Source organism: Mustela erminea, chromosome 11 (assembly GCF_009829155.1).
Source record: "Mustela erminea isolate mMusErm1 chromosome 11, mMusErm1.Pri, whole genome shotgun sequence".
NCBI classification, from domain to species: Eukaryota; Metazoa; Chordata; class Mammalia; order Carnivora; family Mustelidae; genus Mustela; species Mustela erminea.
The window spans coordinates 26592900-26601687 of record NC_045624.1 but is presented as its reverse complement, the minus strand read 5'-3'; the positions used below and the strand labels follow the sequence as shown (position 1 = coordinate 26601687).

Sequence of the window (8788 nt, the reverse complement as noted above, 5' to 3'; positions counted from 1 at the left end):
CCTCTATCTCTCCTCCCTTCTTTCTTCAAGTAGCAGTTGGGGAATAGCTTTGATTATCTCAGAAATCGATCACTCTACTCTGTGACTATTATTCTATATCTAGGAAATCTTAAGGGTTTGTGAATTCAAGGCCATAACTAGAAAGATAACTGGAATAACTGGAAAGAGTTGGTAACTTTACCTCTTTTCCTTCCTCATTCTCTATTGCTCTCTTCTTTCAATTATACATTTTATAAACAGAATAATATCAAAGATCATTAAGAACTTCTTACAAAGAGAAGACACACAGCAGCCAGGACCTTCTATTTCGTAATAGGCTGCCATTATTTCCACTTCCAACCATGGTGACCACTGCTCATTCTGACTTCCATCAATTTGTTGAATAATTCTGTTGAAAAGCTATGGGTTTTTAAAATTTCTTGACTCAAAATGCAACTAATCTGCATACCATTTGATAATAAACCTCCAGTTTTCATTGAGATTATGCCAAATGGCAAAATGTAGGATCTCCCTTTCTCTCTAGAGACAGAATGAAAAAGAAACACTTTTTTAAAAAGGTAAATTGTTAGAAAAATATAAGTAAAAAGAAGAAAATAACTGCCTCAATAAAAGGCATAATGGAAACATTTTAGAAACCAATTTTCAAGTTTAGAATTGGCCACAATTTTACCAGATTGTATAGCAAGAAGCATAGTGGTCATGAAGAACTAGATGACGGGAGGGTCTACAGAGTGGTTGTCATTCCTATTGGTTGTTTAATAAAATTACAATATTTTGTTTACATCTGCTGCAAAAATGAAATATTAAATAAAACAAGTGTCTTGTAATATTAAAAAAATAGGAGATAGTGGGAATGGGATATGTGGGGGCTCTTGCTACTGTCTTTGCAACTTTTTTGGTTAAATCTAAACCTATACCAAGATAAAAAGTTAAAAAGAAACTGAAATGCTTTTAGCATCCATCTAGCAGAATTTTGAAGGAGTCAAAGAACTGAGTTGAGCAGCACTCCTGCCTCTGCCACAAAGACATAAAGAGTAGCTTACTTCTCACCCTAACCTGAAATATTCCCCATCTCCTCTTCTAAGTGGATTTTCAAGGCTCTCCAAGAGTCCCAAGGAACTCTTCATGCTTATTACAAAGTTAACTCAGTAATAGTGATCTGAACCTTCTCATCTGCCGATGGGCAACTGACAAGTTAAATTCAGGCCATGCATATGAATGAACTCTCTCAGGAGACCTAGTGCCTACCTGCCAGGTAGGGCTGCTCCCCAGGAGGGAGAGTCAAGGGTTGGTGTCACCTTGCATATCTCTAATTACTTGTGCTCAGGTCTGGAGGTGGCTTAGTGTCTTTTCACAAATTCACCTTGATAGCCACTTAAATACTTTTTGGGTGAAGCCCAGTCCGTAGACAGGGAGCATTATCTCTCCACTTTAAGAAGTGATGACTCTGCATAGCCAGGCCCAAATTACACTGACCTTTTTGATAGCCATGTCACATCTTGTAGTGATACTCAATTAGACTGCCCAGTTGACCCTTAGGGTTTTTTCAAGCATTGGAGATTAACAAGATTTTTCCCCGTCTCACTAAATGTCTGTATTTCTGATTTATGTCTCTATGCATTGATCTTTATTTCTTGGCCCATTTTTTTCTGGATTTGCAGCTTATCCCTTCTTATATTCACTTTTTTTCTTTGATGCAATTCTTAATTTGTGTTAGGAAGAAATAATTTCCTGCTTTTATGATTCTGAAGACCCCCAATAGCTCTGACGTTTGCTGTTTTATGAATGATTGGTAATCAGAGTCCTACTGAAGATGTGATTAAAAGAGTGCCTCTATGATATACATTTGAGATTTGGGGGTAGTTCTGGTATAATAATTATGAGATGAAGTAATTGCCTCTTTTTATAGTATTTTCAAGAAGAGGCAGGATTTTTTTTTTTTTTTTTAACTTCATTCAGAAATTCATGGTAGATTCGCCAACAGAAAAATCTCTGAAAAGGGAAAGACATGTTTCTCCAGGGAAGTGTCTTTCTGGATTTCCTGCTGAGGATACTGAAGCAGCAACAAGCTCAAGTTGTCAACCTTCACATTCCAGTGAACTACCAGGAAAACACTGAGAGTGCTCACACTCTAAAGCTGACCTGCCAATTTGCTTTCCTGTTTAATTTGTCTTCATTGTTATAGTCATCACCACCACGGAAAAGCAGACATTTGTTACCAGTGGCTCAGGACCCTCTTGTGAGGATCTTCCAAAGAGAACTGCATATACTTCAGTGGCCATTCTTGCAGTCAATTCTGCCCAAAGTATAAAATAAGATGGATACATCCAGGTAAAGTTCCTGGACCGTAAGAATTGTCTTACTCATCTATTTTTCAATGTACTCAGCAAAGTGCCCTGTTGTAGGTGCTTAAGAAGTGTTTGTTGCATTGAGTCAAATTATGGTGAGAAGAGGCATAAGCAGGCAAAGTGAGTTTCATGCCAAATCCCTTAGTTCCCTTAATCCATATACTGCCAACAACAAACTGTAAATTAGAACTGCCACAGATATGTTTGAACTTCTGTTTAAATTCCTCACTAAGTTAGTGCTTCTAAATTTAATACTCTAGTCACATTCCTGGCAGGAGGATAAGCACCGGGATGGAAAATTAGAGAAGTCTAGTCTAGTGCTCATCTTGGCATTACCTTTTGGCAGCAGAAGCCCCAGGGCAAAATGCATTTGCTTCTCAGCCTCATTTCCCTTACTTGGCTGTTAAGGGGGAAAAGAGGAGCAAAAGCCAACATTTTTAAATCACTTTAATCACTTAGAAGAAAACAGAAATTTTATAGATACCCATTAACTCTTTGATGGCTGTCTGTCATTAGCACCATGCTAATAAATGACCAAAGAGCAGCCTTAAAAAGTTGCAGTCTGATCATTGGAGAGGGGAGGATACCTACAAATTGCCCATATTTTAGATGACATGTCTGAAGCAGGATCATCTGAAAACAACACTAGGAGCTCACTCTGGGTGGCCAGATCACACAGTAGCTGGTTACTGAGTGAGTCCCTTTTTTCCTAGATGGAAGTGTAGCACCCAGTGGAATTGAAGATGTCCTCCCAAGCAGCGTCCTGCAAATCAAGCATGAGCACCAAAGTTTCCGAGCTGTCTAAGATGTTGGGCCACTGGTAATCCCAGAACATGTTTGTAAGTATCTGACACTCAAAATCCAGACTGCCTGGGGCCAAAGAGCCTATGGATCCCATCATTAATGAAATCATTTTCTTATATGTAGACAAGAGATAGTTGCATGTTCTTCTCCTGGAATAAAATCCATGCTAAGTACTACAGCTTATGATCTCTTCATAGAGAGAGAGATTGCCTGGAAGAATCCCTGTATTTCTGTTTTGTTGACTCTTGCCTTAAAATGCTTCCTTTCCCCTCTAATGCTTATTCTTTAATCTGTATCAATGAAACAAGATGGGATTGGGAGGGAGACAAACCATAAGTGACTCTTAATCTCTTACAAAACAAACTGAGGGTTGCTGGGGGGAGGGGGGTTGGGGGAAGGGGGGGTGGAGTTATGGACATTGGGGAGGGTATGCACTATGGTGAGTGCTGTGAAGTGTGTAAACCTGGCCATTCACAGACCTGTACCCCTGGGGATAAAAATACATGTTTATAAAAAAAAATAAAAAATTGATAATCTGTATCATGTGATATTTTAAAAATCACCCAATCCTTTACTTCAGCAGTAGAAACCTTTAGGGATCCCCTGACACAACTGTATCATAGGGAGAAAAGTATGGCACTTTGGGATCAAAATCTGTAACTTACCAATAAAACTCCATTGATTGTGCTCACTTCGGCAGCCCATATACTAAAACTCCATTGATTAGTTATTTCAGTTCTGTGAGTCTCAGTTTCTTCTACTTTAAAATTAGACTGAAAACCATCTCAAATTGTTCTGGATATTAAATAAAATGATGTGGCAGGCCCTAGCGTGAAGCATGAACTCAGTATTTGAGTTCTTTTCCAATGTCTCCCATCCTCTCCTAGCACATTCACCTTTTATTTCTAAAATTATGAAAGAAATTGTGGAAATGGGGGAGAAAGCACTGAGGAAGTTCCATGAGATCAAGGACTAACAGTGGAGAGGATCAAGGCAAGGAAGCAAGGATGGCTTTAGAATAAGGGTGAGAGATTTCTGGGAAACCTTTTCTCTTCTGACTTCAGGTGTGCTTGGAGATCACCATCTCCTCTAGGCCTAAGTAAAAGGAAGTTGCAGAAGATTTTTCTATTATTCTTTATCTAACCTTAAATAAAGATAGATGCTGCTGATTTCTTTACTTCTTTACTTCTTTTACTGCCTGGTACTCAAGGGGCACAGTAACAGGTGCCAAAGGACACAGTTGCATTTCACAACAGCACCATCTTCCCTTTTGAAAAGCATAACTAGTACATTGCATAAACCTCCCTGCAAACTGTATTAAGTAGTAACAGTTCCCAAAGAGAAAGGCTATGCTGTTCAGAGGCTGCCATGATTTGCTTTCATTTATGACCACATGATTTATATCAGACAATGGCAGCAGCGGCAATCATAATCACTCTGGAATTCAGCTTAGATAGACTCATAATTCTTTAAACGGGTACAGTAGCTTTCAGGCTGTCAGAATAAAGGAGGAATCATTTATAACATCAGCATCTTAACAGGATAAAAGAACAAACACAATCCTATGTATATCAGAATGAGATAATTAACTCATTGCTAATATGAACTACAATGTTTTTGAGGCATGAAAAAAAAAAAAAGACATTTCCAATCTTTTTCTTCTTTTTTGAGTCAGCCTGACCTCTGGACTCAAAATACTCATTTGTAAATGACATGCTCAGGATTAGAGGTGTAGACATATCAGACCAAATAGGAGCTCAAAGGCAAGAAGCTCTGTTATTATTAGTTATTTATCCTCAAAGCTGCATTGATTTTGCCATTTCTAAATTCTATTAACTCTATGCATGTATACCCAAGCCCATAAAGAATTCGTTCCTGTTTAAGTTTTTCCTCTCCCAGGGGATTTTTCTGATGCTTCTATGATGCATCTCAAAAACACCTTTCAAAAGAGGAGAGCCCAAGTCATTGCTTATCAAAGTTGGAGCATGATAAACTGTCTTCTCCTCCTGGTCCCAGTCTCATATGAAGGAAGGTCAAATGAGAAAACTTTATCTTGAATTTATACAGATTTTAGAGTTTGTAAACCACTTCACATATCGCAACTGGGAGTATCAGGTTCAACAGGGGAATGTGCATATAAGTGAGCCTCCTTCACTATGTCAAGGTAGATGAAATGCCCACCTAATTCACTACAGCCATGAAAGGTACTGGATTTGGTATCAGATAAGCCTTATCTTTGCCATTTACCATAAGGACAATCACTCAATCTCTCTCATGCTATTTTCACTATTCTAAAATGGAATTATTTGAACTCAATACTCACTAGGATCCCATTCAGTTCTAATGTTCTAGAATTATGTATTCTCTCTGTTTCACTCACTTCTAAATCTCTTATTTTTCCAACAGGAATTGAGGCAGTCCAACAGCAGAAGTATTTCAGGATGTGGGCTGAAGAGCAGAGTGAGATGATACAGGAGAGACTCCAAACCAAGAGAAGCACACAGAGGATTCAGCATTGAAAACCAAGCCCAGGAAGAGCTCACAGACACAGGAGACTTGCAAGGAGCGGATCTGGCTGGGAGCAGAGGCATTGCTTGTACTCCTGTCTCAAAGTGCTCGGTGACAGGGCACATCAGGAATGCCTAGACAAGCCCTAGCACAAGAAGCCCAGGGAATCCACCCTGAAAATACTTAAAGCTAGCCACATCATCCAAGAGAAGGGCTTCAGTAACGGTCTGGAAGCATCCATGAAGATTATATTTGCCTCTTTCTTAAACATTGCCATCTGAGAAGTCTGCCTTGCAGCTAGAAATCAGGATATTCGTGGGAGCTGAATGGGAAAGATAATTTATATATATATATTTTTTTTTTTTCAAAAGTTGTACCACTTCATAGGGACAAGCCTGTTGAAGATCCACAAGCAATCAGATAAAGTGAAGGATTTAGCAGAAAATTGGAAGAACAAGGTAGGAAGAAAGAAATCTGTTTTTTCATTGAGAATACTCATTTAAGTGGTGAAGAAAAGCTTCACAAAAATGGTAGAGAATTATTTGCAAGAAAAGGGTTTTGTAGAATCAATGGCTTGTGACAGTAATGGTTAAAAACTGTAATTAAGGTGTCATGTTTTAGCAAAGACTAGTTCTAGAAAAGAGCAGTCAGTGGCTAATAGAATTTGAGGTCTTGGTCTTTTAGGAAAAAAAAAATCAGCATTCTTTCTGTTACTCAACATGAACTTCCCAATGGTTCCTTATTCCTGCGAACATCAGAAACAGTAAGTCTAGTATCGGAGTTCAAAGAAAAATAGATTAAAAGAAAAAAGTTCTAATTCCAGTGGCATAGGATATCAATAAAAAAGAGGACAGAAAATGTCCCTAGTGTGTTAGATGGATTTGCCTTTGATATAATAATGTTTTAAATGACATGATTGTATAGAAGGCAAAAATGGATCTTTGTGATGTTACTTATTACTTCATTACAGGCAATTCTTAAAAAGATATGACCTATTTTGATGTCTGACCATTTACCTTCTACACAATAATGTTAGAATTGGAACAGGACTTAAATTTTTTTTTTTCCCTTCAACAGACTCTTTTTGCATCAGACGAGGGGAAGCTGAGAACCTGGGAGAAGTGAATTGATGCCCCTGGAAATCTGACCAGGTGAGATTGGAGGAGACGCACCCAGGACCAGAGCCTTTCACTCTGCTTCCAGATAGCTTTCATTTTGCTCTTTTAAGCATTTTCCAAAGTTACCTGTAGTGCTTTCCACTCTGTTCCTTATCCCTATTTTCTCTTTCTTCTTCTTTCCCCCTCCTGTCCATTGTCTGGTTATTATTGTTGATTATAATTTTGAAATTTCTAGTTAACAGAATTCTAACAGTTCATAGTGTCTCATTAAAGACTATACTTTCCTTTTTGAGTTAATTCTATTCTATTTTCTATTTCCAATGATTCTGACTTACCCATCAAAGACATATATATATATATATATATATATATATATATATATATATATTTTAATTTTTATGAGAAATTGGCAGGATTAAGAAAAAGATGGTATGGTATGTAAGTATCACAGGGATCCAGAACATTCCAGTTAAAAAGTCAATGAAGTGATGATCAAAAATAGATCTGAGAAGATTACACCAGCAGCAGCTCCTGGAATGGTGTGAAATTAATCATCTTGGAAATAAAGTAAAACAAGTATCCAGGGAGAAAGGCTTTGCACTGGGGCCTCTACAGCATTAGATGTTGATTCTAGGGTATTGCAGCCCTCGTATGCCACTAGGAATAATTCCTGGAAATAGTATTAACCCAAATCCCACTAATAAATGAAGAGTCCTTGGTGTAGGCTCTGGAGACTGAACAACAGTTTGTGTGACTAACAAAAAATATTATGTTATCGAAGATGAATGTCACCTACAAATTTTAGTTGTCTTAATTATAGTCTGCAGCTGTTATGCAAAGCCAAAAATAATGTAACTGTCACCATCAAAATGTATTTTTTTAAAGGCATGTCTATACAAATGGCACCATGGTGAACGCTTTACAGATTGAGTAAATTTTTAAAAGGCTCTCAGTATAAAGTGGATGACTAGGTTCTATCCTGCAGCTGGTGAAATCTGCTAAGATCTTAATTCTTTCAAGACAAGGAGCTATGTCCTCAAGGAGAACCAAGTTCTCTGTTTGAGCATTCTTGAACTTCACTGTACTATTGAGTGAAACTTCTTATACAATTCACAGCATATTCGCTATGAATTCTCCGGCCTCACTTGAAGCCTCTTCTCCTCTGGGGCTTTGACACATTATAAATATCCTTATTTTTTTCTTTCAAAATGATAGTGTTATTTAGAAATAAATGAGAGGTAAAGAAAAAGAAAGAAAGTATCAATTATGATCGTAATAGTTTTTCTTCTAATTGTCAGGTACTTGAATACAGCTTCGGATAATTGTCACAGCAAGATATAGAAATGTCCTTTGAGGAGAAAAACACCATAAATACATTTTATTGTGAATAGAAGACTTTATCAAACTCTCTTGGTGAAAACTGCCATATTAATTTGTACTTTCAAAAATTAAAATAATTATAATTCATTTTTTAGTATTTAGATTACCATATGCCATTTCTTCCCCCAAACCATATGAATGATTCTATATCTACAGTATCAAAAAATAATTACTAGATAGTGAAAAATTCACTCACTGGGGAGTTTTTTTTTTTAATGATTGCTTGCAGATGATTTTACTTTTTTCATGATGAAATTTTTGTGTCCATCAGGTTTTTGTTGACTTGTAGACAACGCTCAAATATTAATATGTGGTTGGTGCTTATCGACATCATATTAAAACCACCAGATGTCAGGACAGTTGAACTATTTGGGAATAATATCTGAAGAAATAAATTCCAACTTTTGTTGTTTTGAAACATAATCAATGAGGAGCTGAAAATAATAGAGAAGTTTACAAATACGAGGCTATTCTTTATCTTATGATAAACTGAACTGTAAATGAAATGAGCAGTTTATCTTTTAAATATTTGCAAAATGCTATTTTTCTCTTTATCATACTTATAAATGTTTTTTGAGAACAACCAATGAAATATAAATAAGCAAGCTAAATAAAAATATTTGCTCATCA

At 36.9% G+C, this 8788-nt stretch overlaps 1 long non-coding RNA gene across 1 annotated transcript; it reads left to right on the top strand.

Annotated features, from left to right (window-relative positions):
- The first annotated feature begins 5606 nt into the window (after window positions 1–5606).
- LOC116569294 lies at window positions 5607–8196 on the top strand. The gene is made up of 3 exons (XR_004276964.1): window positions 5607–6118; window positions 6738–6811; window positions 8077–8196. It is a non-coding gene; the product is annotated as an uncharacterized LOC116569294 (long non-coding RNA).
- Window positions 8197–8788: the final 592 nt, after the last annotated feature.